The sequence below is a fragment of the Mesoplodon densirostris genome, chromosome 17 (assembly GCF_025265405.1).
Source record: "Mesoplodon densirostris isolate mMesDen1 chromosome 17, mMesDen1 primary haplotype, whole genome shotgun sequence".
Taxonomy (NCBI): Eukaryota; Metazoa; Chordata; class Mammalia; order Artiodactyla; family Ziphiidae; genus Mesoplodon; species Mesoplodon densirostris.
In genome coordinates, this window is record NC_082677.1 from 72,129,139 (window position 1) to 72,149,993 (window position 20,855).

Sequence of the window (20,855 nt, forward strand, 5' to 3'; positions counted from 1 at the left end):
CATAATACATCTACTGATTTATTCAACTAATACATTTTGGTGCCTTCTATAGCTAGGGGACAGATGTGATAAGATACAGTCTCTGCTTGATCAGTTCCAGAATATAGACTCTCAGGACTAGAAAGCACATTCTTGCCCAATTAACCAGCTAAGATGAAGCTCTTCTACAAAATCTTTGCCAAAGCTTAGATCTTTGCCAAAATCTTTGCCACCCCAGAGTTAGCATTCATAGCTAAGATGTATTTGTTTTTGACAAATACTGCTGCTAAACCACATTTTTTCCTTGCCTTATGTATGCAGTAGATTTTGTTTGTATAAAATTAAGTGCACTATCTTGCATCTATCCACATTAAGTACCAACTTGAAAAATATCATTCCATTGCTCTAGCTTATTAAGAACTTTCTGGAGCCAGGGTATTCATTAACTCTCCCAACATTGGGTTGTTTGTACATATATGACAAGCAGGTCTGGCGTAATTTCACCTACCTTGTCATAAAAATGTTGACCAAAGCAGAGTCATATTCTTGGAACACAAGCTTGCCTGCCAGGGTGAACCTCTGATATCAGCCTCTGGAGTTGAGTGAGCAAGTTTCACCACCAGGTTTTTAATCGAATGCTATTTTAGTAATTGATTCATCACCAATCAAATTGTAAAATAAAAGTCGGTAAGAACCCCGGCCAATTAAATGATGTTAAATTTTACAGAAACGAAACTGTTTTCTTCCTCCCAAAATATACACCGGGTCTAAATAGAGATTAATTATGCTTGCTGACCTACCAAGGAGTCCCAGTTCACACCTGGGACCCTGATCACTCTGGAAGCATCCTGCTATGGACGGTAAACTCTATTTTCATGGTCCCTGAGTTATGAGCAATGGAACCAAATCTCTACAACCATGCCCTGTCTGTCCACAGTAAAATTCCTTGGTCACCTCTCAAGCTGGTTTAGGAAGGCAGTTTTCTCTCCTTCTTGTCATAACATCTGCTGAGTCCTTAGGCACCTTTGCCATCACAGAACGATAAATCGGTGAGGGCCACGATCAGTCATTACTTTATTCCTAGCAGCTCACTGGCTGCCTGAAACTTATAGGTACTCAATACATATTAATCGAGTGAAAACTGAGTTAATATTTTTGTTCATCAGTGACCTAATCTGTCCAGTGTGGTTCTGTGACTTTATGAACATATTCTTAGGATGGTGAGGACATGTGGATATAAATGTGAATTCTTGCCTGTCTGGACTTGGTGCATCCTATTTTGAGTGTTTTATTTGCTCTGCCCTTCCACGCTTTCAGCCTGCCACCTTGGCCTTCTAGGTAACAAACAGCATCTTACCTCTTCACATGAGGCCTCTTTAGACTTTAATGAACAGATAGATCCCCTTGCAAAGATCCTGGACATCTGCAACTGATCAGAAATGTGACTTCTACCCCTCACAGCTGCTCTGCCCACGTAAATGACTAAAGCACTCAGATTCAATGACAAGATCTATGGATGAGACTTGAGATCAGAGACCATAGTCGTTTGTTTCTATTCACTCATATTTGTCTGCTCAAATTTGGACAATCATTTAGCATCTTATTTTGTTTGTTTCCCATGACATTAATAAAAAGTAATCTGTACAAAAAGGGAAAAAAGGTGTAAGTACGACTTATTCTATGAAAAATCCTACATTTGGTCTCTTTAATTATAGTCTGTGTTCAGAGGCAGTACTCAAATGCTCATCTCATGCCTTTCAAGACATTTTGTTTAATTTAATTAAAAACTCATTATTGATTCCCTACTGTATGTATCACATATATTTCCCTATACCTTCTGAACAATAGGAAAAGTGAAATATTCAGATGGCACAGCATTTTTCTCTGAAAGGGAAAGCCTTCTGAGATGAAATCTTGGTGCCTTGGCTAGAAGATGCCAGGAATACAACTTATTTTTAGAATAATTTTAGGCTCAGTACAGAAAACAGTTGAGTGCAATTTCATGAAGTCCTCTGGTTTCCATGGCAAATGGGGCCATTATTTCTTCTGAAACGGAAGGCTTTTACTTATACTTTCCAAATGCTTTTCATATTGTGCCAAAAACTCAAGTCACTCCAGAAACAAGTACACTAGTGGCTTATTGTTAAAAGCAGTTCTTAAGTAAAAATGTGCAGCAGGTCAAAGTGACCTTCTATTCAGGCCCGTGGAGAACACTGAATAACACACTCCAGTCAAAAGGCATGCGTGCAGGCAGACAGTGGGGCATACGAAGAGTTTTAATGATCCAAAGCCCTTCATTGGGTTGAGATATAAAAACAATAAGTTAGACATTCTCCATGAAAGCTATAATGGTTATGTCTTAAGGTACAAGATGCAGGCTCTAAACATCACTTATATGCAAATCCCTTTAATATCTAATATGCATTATGCATATTAAAACATAAAAACTGTGTCATTTTGTAAAAGCTCTGCTTAATTTCATGATAGGCAATGATATTTCTTCCTTAGAGGATCCTGGAATTTTTAATATTGAATATTAAATGGAGGTAGGAAATGCAGCTAATTAGACTAATAAATATCAACATGATACTTACATGGCTTACTGGGTGTTTTGCTTGTTAAAAAAAATGACATATTACTCTGGGAAATCAGTTACAAATTAAGAATTCTGGATAAAAATTGGAGTTGAATTACCTTTTCCTTTCAGCACAGAATTTAGCCTACAATGTCAATTTTATTTATTTAATTTATTTTTTTAATTAATTTTTATTGGAGTATAGTTGATTTACAATGTGGTGTTAGTTTGTGCTGTGCAGCAAAGTGAATCAGTTATCCATATACATATACCCACTCTTTTTTAGATTCTAGTCCCATATAGGTCATTACAGAGTACTGAGTAGATTTCCCTGTGCTATACAGTAGGTTCTCATTAGTTATCTATTTTATATATAGTAGTGTGTATATATCAATCCCAGTCTCCCAGTTTCTCTCTTTCCAAAGAGAGAAAAAAAAACCCTCAAGTCTTAAAAGTATTGAAATAACATTAAACAGGGCATATGTTGATTTTAAATTTAAGAATAAAAAAACTTACAAAGCAAAAAGAAGCAATTTCCAATTTCCAAATAGATCCTTCGGCATGTTACAATACAAACATACTAGCAATCAAATATTAAAGGAAATCTACATGAAAGGGGCATGCATATATTTGTTAACTATCCTTGATGTTTATACCATCCTCCTCTTAAATTAAAATGGTTTGAATAAATAAAAGAATATTTCCAAAAGAGACAATATAAGATAGAATTTTAGAATTTTTTTTAGAATTTCTGCTCTGTAACTTACTAACTCTGTGCTCTCCTGCAAATTGTTTAACAAACTCTCTATGCTTCAGTTAGTTATCAATAAAATTAAGATAATAATACCTATTGTACAAGGCTTTTATAAAAAAATATGTCTGAAAACTGCTTAGCAGAGCTTCTGGTGCCTGATAAATGATGGCTAATTATTATTATTTGGGTTTTTTTTTGTGTGTGTGTGTGTGTGGTATGCGGGCCTCTCACTGTTGTGGCCTCTCCCATTGCGGAGCATGGGCTCCGGATGCACAGGCTCAGTGGCCATGGCTCACAGGCCCAGCCACTCCGTGGCATGTGGGATCTTCCCGGACCAGGGCACGAACCTGTGTCCCCTGCATCAGCAGGCGGACTCTTAACCACTGCGCCACAGGGAAGCCCTAATTATTATTTTTAGTAAAATAAAAATTGGATTATTAAACATATATATTCATAGTGCTAGCTGATTTAGCTTTGTTCAAGTTCTTATAGAGCTCAAGTGATAACATTTGATTTGGAAAAGCATCGCCCTTCCAGGGGCAGAAAAGCCCTGGTTATACACCCCTATCTTTTTTTTTTCCCTAGCTCCTCTGAAGTACAAAGACCACAAACTCATTCTCTAGGAATAATTTCATAATTCTTTTAGGGGGGTAATTTTTTATAGGCAAGTATTGCTTACCTCACTTGCCTCCTGGGGTTCTGATGGACAAATTTACATGCTGTGTGAATGAATTCCCTTGCAGGGCTACAAAGAGTGAATTTGGCTGCGAGAACAGCTGAGCACTTCTAGTGTCCAAAATATCTAAGTGGTGGATGATTCTGGAAGGCACCCACTTGGCAATATTGTTTTGAGTCGCAGGTCTCTAGGGTACCTTCCAAATATCTGGATAGAAAAAGTGACACTGTGTTTCCAAAGGCATTTCAGTTGATAAACCCATTTTTTCAAAGCTCTACAAATATAAACATAGGTCGCTCTTCTTAAGAGATAAACTTTAGCATTGCACATGTCCCAGGACATTTCTGCAGACCAGTGATAATGGATATAATAGGTTGATGTATTTTTACATCAGTCAAATAATCATGTCATGTCAGGAGTAGGCTGTTTCATCTTCACCTGAGTCTCATACCTGTGCTAAACTTTCACAGCCAGTTGGTGATGGTTACACACCAGAAGCCATGGAAACTACTAGTTCAGTTGAGAATGACACAGCTCCTGCTACATGGCGTTGAACAGAAAGAGAGAAGGAGGAGTCACAGTCCAAAGAACACTGGGAATCAGAAAATCTGAGTTCTAGAATCTAGGACTTGTTATGTGTAACTTTAAGCCAGTTACATTTCAAGATTTCAATTCTCCATCTTTTAAACAAGTGTAATCAATCCTCTTCTACCTACCTTACAGCATTGTTGTAAAAACAAAAGGAGATATTTGATGTGAAACCACACTGAAAATTACAAATAATCACAGAAACACCATTTAGGATAATTCACTCATGCTTGCAAAGTGAAGGTATTCATGGATTTGGCAACATTTCATTAGAGAGCCTGCTATGTCCTGGGCTGCATGTAGACAGTTGGATGGGTCTCCAGTTAGACGATGCCAAGTTCAAAACCTCTTTGAGTGAACCCCAAATCTGCTCAGAGGCCATTTCTCATGGCAGAAAACTGTGCCTTTTAAATATTTCCTCAAGCCTGCCACCCAATAGGAAAGCTCCATGTAATACATTTTTCATATTGTTTCATAACTTTCTTTCTGCTATAGAAAAATACATATGTCAGGGCTTCCCTGGTGGCGCAGTGGTTGAGAGTCCACCTGCCGATGCAGGGGACACGGGTTCCTGCCCCGGTCTGGGAAGATCCCACACGCCATGGAGCGGCTGGGCCCGTGAGCCATGGCCACTGAGCCTGCGCGTCTGGAGCCTGTGCTCCGCAACGGGAGAGGTTACAACAGTGAGAGACCCATGTACCACAAAAAAAAAGAAAAAATAAAAATACATATGTGGGATGGATGATACCCATAAGCTTGTTAGGTCATGAGCGAATAGAATAATGGGTTAGAGAAAGGAATGGAAAGATCAAAAAATTCCTAATATTCTTGAGGCACTAAACATAAGCCATCAGAGCACTAAGTATTCAAGACACCCTAAATGTGGATGAGACATGACACCCCAAATATAAAGGAAGCCTTAAATATACAGGACAGGCTACATATACATGAGCACTCAGGATTCATGAGATCTCGACTCAGTCATCCTTTGGTGACACTCATCCTATCCCCAGAGTCTACTGTCCCAGAAATACCAATAAATCCCATGGCAGGCTGATTGGCAATCCACAGCCACTGTTCAGTCTTACTTGTCCCTGTGTCTGTCCAAGAGATCACATGTGGGTCACTGACCCAAGGCACCTTGCTCAAACATTCAACCCCCTTATCAGCAGGAAAGTCGGTGGTGGAGCGAGAAAAGGAGTGTGTGGACATGGCATGCCCCAGGATTTAGGTGGCCCGGTCTTCTGAAATCCTGCTTTGCACTCTGTCCTAGTAAGTGACTCCATCTTTCCCCTTCCTTCTAGCTCTATGTTTGAAACTGATGAATAAGCCATGGTCCATAAGCATTTTAAGTTCTATGGGTATTTCTGTTCTGTGATCCTTCGGATCGATTTCCTAGGGTTGTACTTAAAGGCTACCAATGCACGGAGGTCATTTCCTACATGACCCCCCTTTTCTAAAGCAGCTGCAGAGTTGGACTCTTCAGAGGAACGCTGATGATCAGATTCCCCCTCATATATCTGTTGTCCAGCTACTGCTGCAGTGTCTCCTTGGTACTGCTTCTTCATTGACAGCATCTCTTAAACCATATCAAATCTTTGCTAACCTGAACACCTGACGTTAATTGAGCTCTATTCCACCCCGTTTGTATCTGTGATTTCATTAAATTCTCATGAAAAGCCTATGAGGTTGATAGTATAATTATGCCCCTCAGTTTTCAGATGAAGGAGCTGAGACTCAGAGAGATGAAGTCATTTGCCCAAGGTCACACAGCTGGCAGGTGGTGAAGCTGAAATCCAATCCGAGTAGTCTTGCCCCAGATCCTTGCTTTAACCATCCTGTTGAAAGCTGTCTACAGCCTGCATGCCTGGCCTTTGGGTTTCACAGTCTTTGAATGCCCTTTGCCCCCTTGAACTTGTCCATGGAGCTCACATTTTTGGATTCCCTGCTCCTCAGCATGTATTGGTGATACTGTGAAAAATGAGGTTATTCCAAAAGAGAGGCTCGAGGGAAGGTGACATGCCTGCATCTAGGAGGAATGGGGTGTGGCCTTACGTTAAGTTCTGAGTGAAGCAGAGCAGCTAAGCCCCGGAGGAAGGTAAGGGTGGATGTAGCGTGTCCTTGGCAAGCCACTCTTTCCTCTGCCATCCCTCACTATCTGGGGAAGCCTCAGAGTGGTTCAAATGGAAACTAAACTCTAATATGCAAAGGACTCAGAGGCTTCAGAAGACATTGCTAATCCTTTTCTGCTCTTTCTAATATGGCTCCACGAGGCTCTTCCTGGCACTTGGCCCACATGATCACGTTTAATCCGTGCCCTATCCTACGAAGAAGCAATGGCTCTATTTTAGAGATTTGGAAATGGAGGCTGAGGAACACGCTGTCATAGCCGCGGATCGCAAAGCTCATAAATCGTAAAAGTTGATCATGGACTTGGGTCTTGATGACAGCAGAACACATGTTCTTCTCATTATAATTCATCGCTGGGAAGCCTACACTGATAAGCAATGCAAAGGGCCGCCTTGCACACTGCCCTTTCACCCCATTTGCTGAGATACTCCCTGACAATGATTCATTCCTGCCTCGGCCCTGTTTCTGGAGGGCGGGGCTGGATCAGGCTGAGACCTGAGAGGTGCAGAGGCAAGCAGAATAAGGCACAGGCACAGCTTAAGGCTCGAATGTACCTTATCTCTGAGCCTGGTCAATTTCTGTACATTGTAAATGTTCTCTGTGCCATCTCCAATAACACCCACAGTCCCTGACTTTTCGAGCAGCGTATCTGCCAGTCAGCTTTCAAAAAAATATCCTGGGCCACATGTGGCCCGCGTTTTCAGACATTCCGGAAATGTACTGTTTGATGTGTACATCCCCACACCTAACAGATCACTCCGGCAGTGTTGACCTGCAGAGCAACTGCCCTGCGTGCCCTCTACAATCTGTGCTTACCTTTGTGCAAGAGACAAGAACATTCACAGGAGTGCAGGGGATTTCTTCCTGATTTATAGACCCCTCACTATTAAGGGGGACAAGGGGCACCAAAGTGTTCTTAACACAGGGACAAATTATGCTTGTTTGTAATTTTAATTGATCAAAGTCATTATCACATCCTAATTCTAGTTATCAACGAATGGGTCAGAGTTGTTTCTGTGGATTATAAAACAAGAAAACTGTCTATAAAATGAGTAAACATTTCATAATACTAAAATCGTACAATTCTTGTAGCTTGTAAATTTCTTTAACAAATCCCTTGATGGGAACTTTCTAAGTAAAATCTAGATCGGTGGACCCTAAAGTATAGGAGAGCAACCCCAGGGGACTTGGAAATTATTGCTAAGAGGTCCAAGAATCCCTATAAATTAAAATGAATAATAATAGGCTTTGCACATATATGTACTATACTTTTCAAGTTTATGCTTATCAAAATGCAAATTTTCACTGAACAAAATGCAAATCCACATATAATTGATATTGAATTCATAGAAGTTCTAATTCTTAACCATTTATTTAATTGATCGATTCTAAAAGTGCACTTCCTGTTATAGGGAAAATTCCAGGAGAAAAAGCACTACAAAGGCATCCTTGCATCCTAAGGGTCTGGGAACCACTGATCCAGCAGGATTATATTTTTCTGGCATCGCACCCATTTGAGTCATCAACAGTGAACCTTTGGCATAAATGGTCAAGATTTCTTTGTAGACACAAGTGACCTACATCTAACTCAGCCTCGGAGTTCTTTGCTTTTTTTCCTATTCTTTTAATTTTATCAACATGAGTCAACATTGTAAACACTTTTCCAGTAGGTTTCAGTGGAAGCCTGGAGCAAAGGTCACTTCCTCTTTGAAGCCTCCCTGACCCTGCAGGCAAAGTTGCCTTCTGTTCTCTGCCCCAATGCCCTGCCTCATAATCTCTCCATGATACCACTTATCATAAAGCACTTTTACCATCTGCTTTATATCTACAAAAGAGAGGAAGAGGCTGAGATTGTACACCTTGGAGAAAGGTAGCTATTGATCCAGGTGCCTTAGTGTATAAGTGTTATAGTGTTTGTCCCATAGGCTGCATTTACTAAGTCAAAGGTGATCATAATAATCATAATAACTAACTCTCCTCATGGCACTTCCTCATCATGTTCCCCATAACATGACTTAGAGAAATAAGTTAATTAAATAAGCCAGTAAATTGAGAGCATAATGACATGAAACATAGAAACAGTGACCCAGGGGAAGGCCACGGGGTAGAGCTGCTGACATTAGGAGCAGAATAAAAGGAAGGGGGTATAGGGTTAAAAAAATGGTTAGGCAAATAGGGTGAGGAGACGGGAGGTAAGTTAGAAGTGTGGTCATACTGGCTCTCATTAACTGCTTCTAATATTCCTATACGGGTGTTAATGGTAATGCCAGCACCAACTTACTTACTTTTCTGAAAAACCCAATGGGATATATATTATTATTGTCCCCGTATTGTAGACAAGTGAACTTAAACACAGACATGTTAACTAACGCTGACAATTAGTCAGTGACAGAGAGGGATCCGTGTCCAATGAGCCTGGCTTTTGAAATGTACTATGAGCCATTACAAGGGAGGACATGGATTTCTCTAACTTCCTCCATCACCCCCAACTCCTTAGATGCACCATAAGCCTGGGATGAAAGACAGAGTTGAGAGGGACAGAAAATTATTCAGGGAGCTCTTGTTCTGGGACAAGTCATTACGTAGTTTTACATCCTTGTGACAACTCTATTGGCAAGATGTTATTATTATCCCCTATTTAAAAATAAAGGAACTGAGACACAGAGGAATGTATTAATTTGCCCAGTATCACACGGAAAGGAAATGATGGAGCCACTTCTGAGCAAGGACTATCTCATTTATCTTTATCACATAGCACGATGCCTGGCTTAAAAGAAGTGTTCAGTAAAGCATCTTGTAAATTAATTAGGTAATTAATTTCAAGGGCAGATGTGTCCTCTAATTATAGGCAAGACAATCAGGACAGAGTAAAAAGAGGCAGAAGGTAAGGATTTCTCTCTCCCCTCTCTCCCTCTTTTTTCTCTCCTCCTTTCCTTTCTTTGAAAAACATATATTGAGCATACACTATGTTTCAAAAAACTCCAACAAAAAGTCTAATTAAGTGGGGCTTCTTAAGGCCCCATATGTTTATAGTAAAATGGAGACAGAACTGTACAATCACACAATTAAAATGCAAAAATGCCATACAAGCCACCCATTCTCCTTGATGAGCACTGCAATAAATCTTTCTCTGCTGAAAAAAAAAAAAAAGCAAACAAAAAAAATCCTTAATGATGAGTAGAAATTAGAAGGACAAAGAAAGGGGGGGCAACATTTCATGTTGAGAGGACAACACAGGTATGAGGGATGAACTTGTATGACACAGCAAAACCAAAGTTCTCCAGTATGGCCAGAAGTGAATGAGGAATATGATAGATTTGTGGGACCATTAGGCCAGGAAGATCCTCGTGCACTAAGCTAGGGAGTCAGAGCACATGTCGAGAATGACTGAGAGCCTTTTATGCCTTTAATCAGAAGAATGTAATAATAATCAGATATGCATTAAAAAAAATCTCCCTAGCAGAAACACGGGAAAAAATTATGGGAGCAGAGAGTTGGGACAGGAAGTGGATGTGGAGGGAGATGGGGTGGGGATGGTCTGGAACAGCTGGGAGAAAGCCAGCTAAGTGGGTGCTCATAGGTATAAACGTGGTTTCTTCCAAAAGGTTGTGCTAAAACAGTCATGCAAAACTCACGAAGTCATATCTTGGTATTATTTTTCCAATTTCTTTTGCATATACTTCTTTTTTTTTCCTTTTAAAGCAGAGGAGGAATCATCTGGGCACTGTTTTTCTTTAGCACTCCTTGGGGAATGCCAATCCACTTCTGGAACCGGTGTTGAGTCTTAACCAGAGAACACATCAGACAGATGACTTCTTGTTTAATCTTTCCAGACACGATTTCTCAAAAGTAGGAACCAGAAGTAATTCTGTCCCTATCTCCAGAATAATAAGGCAGAAGAAAATTTCATTCCTAAATTTGCCATTGTTATTTAATGCTGCATAAATTTGTGGTCACTCTTCTTGAACAATTTTCCTTTATTATCACTAGACTCAGCATCATTTGAAAGGTGTCAGGAGGATGATCCATGATGAACGCTGTTCCCCATTTTCCACACCCCATGGTCATTGAGCCCATTGGTCACTGCCAGCATTTGGGTGGAGACTCTGTTTATGCCTAGAAGCCCTGAGTTTAATCCACTATGTTCTGCTGCCCTAAAAATTGGCAGGTTCAATAGTGAAACAGACATCAACTAGACAATCCAAAATGTTTTTTCGTCTCTGACAGAAATCCTCCCAAACTTTTTAATCACTGTTGTTGCTGTGATATACAATGATTCTTCCAAAAATGGAAGTAACACAAGGAGCAGGCAAGGAGATGCTCTCACTGTCCCCACATGGACTTAGCATAAGCTGGTAGAACCCATTAAGCTTCATCGTAATGGAGACTGAAGGACTAGCTTCCCTGGCCTTATGCCACAGAGGGAAGAGTTCATCTAGGCTGCCTCTAACATCCTCTTCTAATACCATTTTTCACTACAGCATTAGAATTGCTTGAAATTATAATTATTGATATTTCTCCTCGCCAATAAAATCTCTCCCTTTTCCTTTCTTTCTCATTTAGAGGGAAAACTGCAAATTGCTACAGTTGAAAGAAACCGTGAGTTCCAACCCTCAGTATACCTCTTTCAGGTTTTCTTAGTAAGTCATTGCAAAGTTTCCATCTAATGGGTTTGTTGTGCCATCTAAAGCATAAAGTTACAAGTTAGCTTCCCCATCTCCATCCTTCTCCCCGCCAGACACACACGACCACATGTGTGGACACAGACCTGCAGGGCCCTCATACACCAGATAGAAAGCAAAATTCTTTATTTGTGCATTTGTTTTGCACAACCACAAAAGCATGCTTCGTGAGCCATTACTGGAGATCACTTAGTCTTTACTAGGTTGTAAAGGTTTTAGGGGTACTTATGTAATTTGGCTATATTCTCTGATTTGTAAAATAGATGTAATCTTATTTACTACGTCTGAAGGTTTTGCTGTGCAATGACTATTACATGGTTAAGAAACTTGATATGACACGTTCAATAGTTGAGTGATGAGGTTTTGGAAGAGGATTCTGTGTGTCTTGTGTTCCTGTTCTATCATGCATGGCAGACTTCTGTGATGCTTTTTTAAGTAACTCTGACACATCTTTGGGGATCTTCCCTAGCTTTTCTCCTTGCTCCTTGAGTCTCTTTATTAATCTCCTTACATAGCCAGTCTTGTTCTTTGTAGACCATTTTTCATCAGGGAAATGTTCTTTATTTCCTCTTTTCCATGGCTTTCTCATGTAACACACTCTCAGGTGCCTATACTTTTCTCTTCTTCCTTTTAATTTAAAAAGGCACCTGAATTTCTTTGTTGAGCATAATGTCAAATGCTGAAAAAAAAACAAAAATTGTCAGGCACTGTTCTTATATTCCTCTACGGAATAAGTGATAACTCACTTTCTTGCATTTGGTTCACCTGAACTTGTAAAGTGGATTTCATTTTCTCATAAGCAATGATTGTATTATTTCTTTTTTTTTTAAGATCTTATTTTGACGTGGACCATTTTTAAAGTTTTTATTGAATTTGTTACAATATTGCTTCTGTTTTATGTTTTGGTTTTTTGGGCCCAAGGCATATGGGATCTTAGCTCCCCAACCAGGGATTGAACCCGCACCCCCTGCATTGGAAGGTGAAGTCTTAACCACTGGACCACCAGGGAAGTCCCTGTATTATTTCAATGTTTTAAGTGGGACAGCCCAGGACTGATACTCTCTCTTATAAGGCCTGTTTTTGTGGGGGGCAGTTTCCCCTTAATGCACTTTTTTTCTGAATTATTTTTGAGTTGCTCAGTGCACAGTTTTCTCATCAGCATATAACGCTACCGAGACTAAATGTGTCTAAGATTGATATGCCAATGCTTGCTTTAAATCAGCTTCAGACTCATAACTTGGCGTGAAACACTCACATGCAAACCCTCTTTTTGGGGATACCAATTACTAATGTCTTTCTCCACTTCGCTCCACGCTGGTTTCTCTCAAAAAACAGAGAGATTTAACACAAAGACCCCCTGAGGCAGAGAAGATGCCAGCCCTCAACTTCTAATAATCTTGTCTACCTCGCAATATTGGTTTGCTAGGAAAATCCCTTTTGGGTGATGCTTTTGGCAGAACAGTGACACAATAATTTGTAGCAAACAACATCCCACGTAAGAAGGGGGAAGCTGCCTGAGAAACAAGTAACAAGATTAAGTAAGAACGCAGGAGTCCTTTAAAACTAAATATCTAAATGTCACCTAGAAGTGTCCGATGGAATTCAGGGAGCACAGAATTACAAGGATTTTTATGTCAAAGAGCAGCTTTCATATTTAAACAGCTTGAGGATTAATAAGATCTGGAACAAGTTGTGACTCTATTCATATAGTTTTGTACTGACAGTTCTCTCAGGCAGAGAGAGAAAGTTCTGGAAAAGGAGCCCTGAGCAGATACAACTAAATTTTAAGGCAAATGACTCAATACATTGTGATGCTTTTGGCCAATTGAAATGAAATTTTTGTTTTGGCTACAGCTTTGAGTTTGTTCATGTTTAGAAAGAATGGTGGCAGGGTCCTTATTATTTGAATGCAACATTTTTTCTCATTCGGTGCAGTGGTTCTCAACCCAGGGTGATTTTGCACCCCTTTCCCAGGGGACATAGGGCAAATGTTTGGAGATGCTTCTGGTTGTCACAGCTGGGATCTACTGGGTAGAGACCAGAGATGCTGCTCAACGTCCTGCAATACACAGCACAGCCCCACAACAAAGAATTATCCAGGTCAAAATGTCAGTAGCGCTAAGGTTCAGAACCCTCCTTTAGATTGACAGAATATGTTATTTTTAACCTTATGATAGACAAAGATGAAAACATAAGTTAATAATCAAAAACATACTCTGAAGTTTCAGATTCTGCTTCTATAAAGGTCCTGAGCACTGTTTTCTATTTCTGTAACTCTTTAGCTGATGCTTACTTCAACCAGTTTGAGAAAGAAAATAGCATTTGGTGTGACACAGAGAAATTTTATAATTAGGCAGGGTTTTCACCCATCAATCAAGTCTAAAACAAAACTAATTTTTGAGATAAGTTTTATTTCTTTATGGATTTTTAAATAACTTATAGGTTCATCAGAATCAAAAACTTAACAATGTATATAACTGTTGGTTTATTTCTAAAAGATAATGACACATCAATTATTCATTTGCTTTGCTCAGTCTGTAGCTCCGTGATTTGGGGAGAACACAAAAGAGACAGGTGTATGTTCCTAATGGGAACTTCGAAAATAAGGCCTGAGGCATTGAAAAGAATGATTCCCAAGTACCCCGTCTTCATATTTGAAAGCACTTTCTTATCTCAGTAATCAGTAATGCCCATAAATCTTTATTTGGTGATGAAAATGTTTGTTCTCTTTTTAGTTGTTAAAATCTCTAAATTGGTTACTTGTTAACAATGGCTTTCATGTCTTCAGCTCTTAAATGGATGAAACAATGTGGGTATTGATGTTTCTAAATTATGCTGTATCTGGTTTCAGAAAGGGTAACATTGCATGTTAGAAAAGGGTATTGTGTCCTGTTCAAATCAGTCACAATATGATGCCATGATATCATAAATCTCCTGAAAGGCTAGGGGCCATGTGGACTTGGTCTTGGCCTCGACCCCTCCATAGTGGGGTGTTGGATGCTCAGGAAATCCCTGCTGGGGCCCGGGGTGATCTCAGAGAATTACTGGATGGGTGTGAGTCCACGTGGGCAAGGAGCATGTTTCTATCTTATTTAGGTTTATTTATTTATTTATTTATTTTTTGCAGTATGTGGGCCTCGCGCTGTTGTGGCCTCTCCCACTGCGGAGCACAGGCTCTGGACGCGCAGGCTCAATGGCCATGGCTCACGGGCCCAGCCGCTCCGTGGCATGTGGGATCTTCCTGGACCGGGGCATGAACCCGTGTCCCCTGCATCGGCAGGCGGGCTCTCAACCACTGAGCCACCAGGGAAGCCCTCTTATTTAGTTTTTAACATCTCGCTTTCCCAAGGCAACTTCTTCAGTTTTCTGTGTGTGTGAGGTGGGGGAATTATGTAGAGCTTCTTAAAAACTCCTTCCCTCATACAATTTCCTGTCTAAGATACTTTTACAAAAACAGACATCTGCTTAGTCCAGGGCTCCAATGAAAACCATGTTACAGAATTCTCCGGAATGAATCCTGAGCACATGACAATTGGACAATGGAAGCAAGTGTTTTCTACTCCGTTTCTCTCTGGAAAGGCAAGCTCACTTTGGGTGTCTGTACTCAATGATGCTCTTCAGTTCACAGGGAGGCTGAAGGTACCCTTAACCCCCATCAGTGGTAACTTGTACAGTCCTATTACACTTTTTCCTTCCCCTTCATGTGCTAATTTCCTCTGCTTCCCTCTCTACATCAAATTCCTTGCTTTGATATTAGTCAAAACCATTTATAAAAAGGGATTGACATATATACACTACTATATATAAAAGAGATAACTAATAAGAACCTACTGTATAGCACAGGGAACTCTACTCAGTACTCTGTAATGACCTATAAGGGAAAAGAATCTAAAAAAGAGTGAATATATATATAAGTAAATAACTTTGCTGTACACCTGGAACTAATACAACATTGCAAATCAACTATACCCCAATAAAAATTTAATAAAAAAGAATTTGACAAAAAAAGGCCAAGTTCCCAAAGACTCCTCCCTGAAAGTCACTGCAGGGGCAGACATCTCCTCAAAGTGGCCTGAAAGGAGCACGATGGTGGTGACCACCAGGACCTCTCCAGGGTCACCTGTCTCCATCTCTCTCACCACTGACACTGGCCACTGGCAGGTCCAGGATCACCCCACACCACGCTCACCTTAGAAGGAGGAGCTTGTGCTGTGCCCGCCAGCACCTCCACTGGTGGCCTGGCTCACTCCCCTCCGCAGGACCCAGTGTTGGCCTGGGATCCCCCCGGCTTTTGCTGATGCTCCCAGTTGGCCAGGTGCACCCTGGTGAGCTTCTTCCTCTGTCCCCTGGGCTTCCAGAGAAGATGCAGGATCTGTACAGCCATGCTTCCCTGGGCCTAGCCCAGGAGAAAATGCACCATCACTGAATGAAGAAAATAATGTCTGAACAAATAAACAGGTCCCTCTCAAAGCCTTAACCTCTAGAGGAAGTTACAAAATCAACCAGGGAAAGCTAACTATGAAGCAGGAAAGAGGTAAGGATGATGTTATGGACTAAACTGTATCCCCCTCAAATTCATATGTTGGAGCCTTAACCTCCAGTGTGACTGTATTTGGAGATGGGGCCTTTAAGGGGGTAATTAGATTAAATGAGGTCATAAGCATGGAGCCTTGATCCAATAGGACTGGTGTCCTTATAAGAAAAGGAAGAGATACCAGGAATATGCACACACACAGAGGAAAAGGCATGAGAAGACACACTGAGGACATGATGGTTCATAAACCAAGATGTCAGGAGAAACCAGCCCTGCCCTGCCAACACCTTGGTCTCAGACTTCAATCCTCCAGACTGTGAGAACATAAATTAAAATGAATTTCTTTTGTTTAAGAAACTACAGCTCATGCAGTCTGTGGTCTTCCCTTACAGCAGCTTGAGCAGGCTCATCCAAGTGAGAGCAGAAGCAGTAGTTGAACACCTACTGTGTACCAACATGGCATGAGTCTCTTAACATCCACAGTGTTAATATCCACAGTGTCTTTAGATGATTTGTTACCAAAATAAATCATTGAAGCAATTTTGTGTGGAATCCTTTACTCAGCTCATTTTCTTCTTGTGATTTGGATCTATTTAAAAGAAAGTGAGGTTCTGGTTTCTACAACATAAAGTCATTGATACACTAGACTAATGCTCATACTTTGTTGGGCAACAAATGTTCATTGAATTAAAACATAAATGCCTCCAAGGTGATAGAATAAAATCCTTAGCATTGACCGTTAGAAATCTTAGAATAAAATCCTTAGCATTGACCATTAGAAATCTATGTCTAGTCCTTTTTTGTGCCAAAAATGTGTGTTTGAGTCATCAATAAACTAATGACTTAGATGTATCATCCTTCTTTGTCAGGCTTGTGGTATTTTGACAGAATCTTTATATGGACTCTATGAGATGCTTGTGAGAGAACTTTCATCATCCACACTTCACACCCTCTTACTAATTGTTATTCATTTTCTGGCTTGCCCACTAGTCTACACATTTTGAGAAAGTAGGGACTGTATGGTTCAGTTTCCTCGTCTCTAACGTGGAGATGCTACAAACCTTACAGGCTTAGATGAGGTCGTGGATGTATGCAAGGCACTTAACACGGCTCCTGGCATGCCGTGAGGACTAGACAATGTTAGGTGCCATCTGCTCTGTTCTCATTATTATTATTATTACATCACCCCTCACTTTTTACAACTTCGCCTAACACTGTGCCTGGGCCATGGTCACACCTGTTTGTGGGCTGAATGAATGAAAATCATTCAAATATAGATAAGGGATGTCAGTTCTCCCTAGATCCTAGACTCTCTGAGCACAAGGAATGTTTTTGTGTATTTCTGATCTTGTTATTCACTAGACTAGCCCAGTGTTTGGCATTTACTGAAAGCTCAATCAACATTGCTCAGAATTCGTTGAAAGGCTGGGTGGTATATGTAGGTGGAGGAAAAACCTCTACGTAACACTCAGGGGTGGGGAAATTTTCCTGAGCCAATTCCCTCCCCCCAAATTAAGGGGAATACATTTACTTATTCCTCTATGCAGCTTTCTAAATAAGCTACTTCTGGTTTCCTGGGAGGTTTCTGTTATAGAAATCTCAGTTCAATTTGTCTAGCTTTTTACTCTGTTGACCAAAGAATAGGTACAAAGCAAACGTTAATTGGAATCTCGATCTTCTTATACTTACTTATTTCAGCATGTTTCAAGAGTTATACTGACCTGAATTCAACAGATTTATGTTGATCTATTAAAGGTTTATTCTTGAACCTTTAACAGAGTGATCTTTTAAACACCTTTAGTAATTAAAAAAAAATAATTTTGCAGCTTTGATGTAGTGTGTGACCAAAGACACAGTATTGACTTTAAAAATAGGTCAGCAATTTATTCAATATTATGTTACATTTATTTACGTACTATCTAATAATATTTATATTCATATTTAAAGACAAATTTCATCTTTTTCCATCTAACAGTGGAACACATGCTTCCATTTACTGGTAAATAATTCTATTAAAAAATAATGTTTTTTCTCAACAAGTCAATACCAAAATTGCATATTGTATCATTTTTGGTTTGGGTACTGAATGCACACACATGTGTACATTTTTAAATAGACTGAAATTTAACTATAATTATAGCATCAAATGTGTTTTCAAAAACTGATGCTCATAATCCTTTTTCTGAAAAACTGGGTATGTTTTTACAGTTTTGGGGTGCTGTTTTTAAATTAGGGAATGGGAGTTTTCAGGCTGCTCTTTGCAAGCTCTTTTCTAACAATAATACACAAGATGTGGAAAGTCTTTATTCTCAACAAATGAAAAGACAATTTGGACATATCATCACAACATTTTCCCTTTTCAACATTTGTTTTTGAAGGGCCTGGAGACACCCTGAGATGGCTTATAATAATTTGGATTAGATGAATGCAAATTATTGACCCATTGATCAATTCATCCTGAGGCAAAACTGCAGAATTAGTATCAGTTTTGTCCACTACAATGCTTACAGTATTTGCCTATCAATGTTCAACAATAAAATATGCAGAGTAAAGATTATACTAGTATGTATCAGCAGCATTCAGCTGTGTGCTCCGTTCATGATGATACTCATCTGGTTGCCATCATACAGCACCCAGTCAATAGCGGTTCTCAAATAATCCACTTTAAATGAAAAAAAAAAATAAATAAAACTCCAAATTATTCTTTCATTCACTTTTTTACAAAGCAGACTGAGACTGATAGTATTACTATCTTTGATAAAGGGAAACCCTTGGGAGTTTGTGACTCATCAATTGGGAGAACCTTTGAGACCATTCTTCCTTCATCAGTCCTATGTTACAAGGACTCACAGAAGCTGACCACCATTTAAAATGGATACAAGGAAGACAGTGAACTGCCCTGATTCTATTTTCAAAAGGAAGAGACACAGAGAGAGAGGATTATAGAGAATAAATACAGTAGTAATTTTTATTCTAGAAGTTAGTCTCTTGTTTATTTCATCTTGTTTCCCAGGTGCTGTAACCACCTTACAACCAAGGTGAAGATAAATTGTTAATGATCTTTAGAAATACTACTTCCATTCTTTGTGTGTGTGTGTGGAGGAAAAGGGTCGGCATCATAAGAGCACATACTTCATTTTTAAAGCTACAAGTTCTTGAGACCGAGATGCTAGGCTATCTTGTAGAATCCACATGAAACAAGGACCTGAAATCAAATTCAACTCCATCTTCCACGAGACTGCTATTGGCCTTTACCTTGAAACCCACATTCTTTACGATACTCTGGCCAACTCCACTGGGTGCCCTACACTTTCGAAATTCTATTAACATAATTTCCCTCTTTGCTTAACCCAGTTCTTCAAGATCATTCACTGGCCCCTTCGACTAATCGAAATTTCTGACTTTTCTCTTTAATACCATTTCACTGTTTCTCCCATTCAGCCCCAAGTACATACTTCTCGCCATACATTTCCTCCTGGTCTTAGTTCAGTCTGTTAGGTAAGAAGGACTTTCCTTGTAGTTAATCTCACCAGCCCAAATTCGGGGTTTTTGTAGAAGTTGAAACCCACATAAATTTTTGAAGCACCATATTTCTAATCCTTATAACTGACTATAAAGTTCAGCTCCTAAAATAGCTTTTGCTTTATGCAATATGCGATGATTCAGAGGTACCCATTTATCAAAGCATATTCTTATCTGATTAATCTTCTAGTTTAGAATGCTTTCATTTTATCATGACTCTGCTCATAACAAAAGTCTCTGAATTTCAAAATCCTCCAACTATCAGTTCAACAAATTCAGTTAAGTTCCTTCCCCAGTAATAAGGCAGGGGTGGAGTTCTTAAAAATTACAGTAATTTAAGGATTCTGTAATTTAGCAGGGAAGGACACAGAGGTACCATAAGAGCGTTAGTTGTTTAATTATAAATTAAGACCTAAGAATGTATATTATTTACCTAAAGTTAATGAAGAGTTAGGAATGAGCCCGCTAGAGCCCAGTAAACATGCCATATTCATTTCTACTCTTCTGGACTTTATTTGTTATATTTTTAAAAGATAAAATTTTGATTGAAATGATTTCATATCTATGAGCACGCACGTGCACACACACACACATGCCCCTACCTATTCAAATTCCTCATATCCTGATGAATGAGATCAATATCCGGACAACAATAAAGGCCTTCCATAGGAATAAAAACTGCCCTAGACCGGGAATCAGAGAAGGAATTGTGATTCTGTTCTTACTCTTTGTTCAATTGCCATCTGGTCATGTAAAACTAAGCAAGTGACATAACTATTCTTGAACTTCAGTTGAACTTCAGCTTCCTCAACTACTGTCAAAAATCTCACTGTGAGGCTCAGGCTGTACCATCCTTTGTAGCAGGCATGACCCTCTTCAGCAGCTTGATGAACATATATGGTTAAAGCTCACCCCTCAATTAATTACTTACTATTTCAACGCCTCATTAACAAGAAATATAATAGCTCCTTCTTTTTTTTCAATTTATGTATTCATTTACTTTTATTGAAGTATAGTTAATTTACAATGTTGTATTAGTTTCAAGTGGACAGCAAAATGATTCAGTTACAGACGTATAGTCCTTTTCAGATTATTTGCCACTATAAGTTATTACAAGATATTGAGTATTGTTCCCTGTGTTATACAGTAGGTCCTTGTTTATTTTGTATATAGTAGTGTGTATATGTTAATCCTCAAGTCCTAATTTACCTGTCCCCGACCCCCACTAACCCCTTTGGTAACCATAAGGCTTGTTTTCTATGTCAGTGAGTCTGTTTCTGTTTTGTAAATAAGTTCATTGTATCATTTGTTAGAATCCACATATAAGTGATATCATATGATATTTGTCTTTCTCTGTTTAGCTTACTTAGTGTGATAATCTCTAGGTCCATCCATGTTGCTATAAATGGCATTAT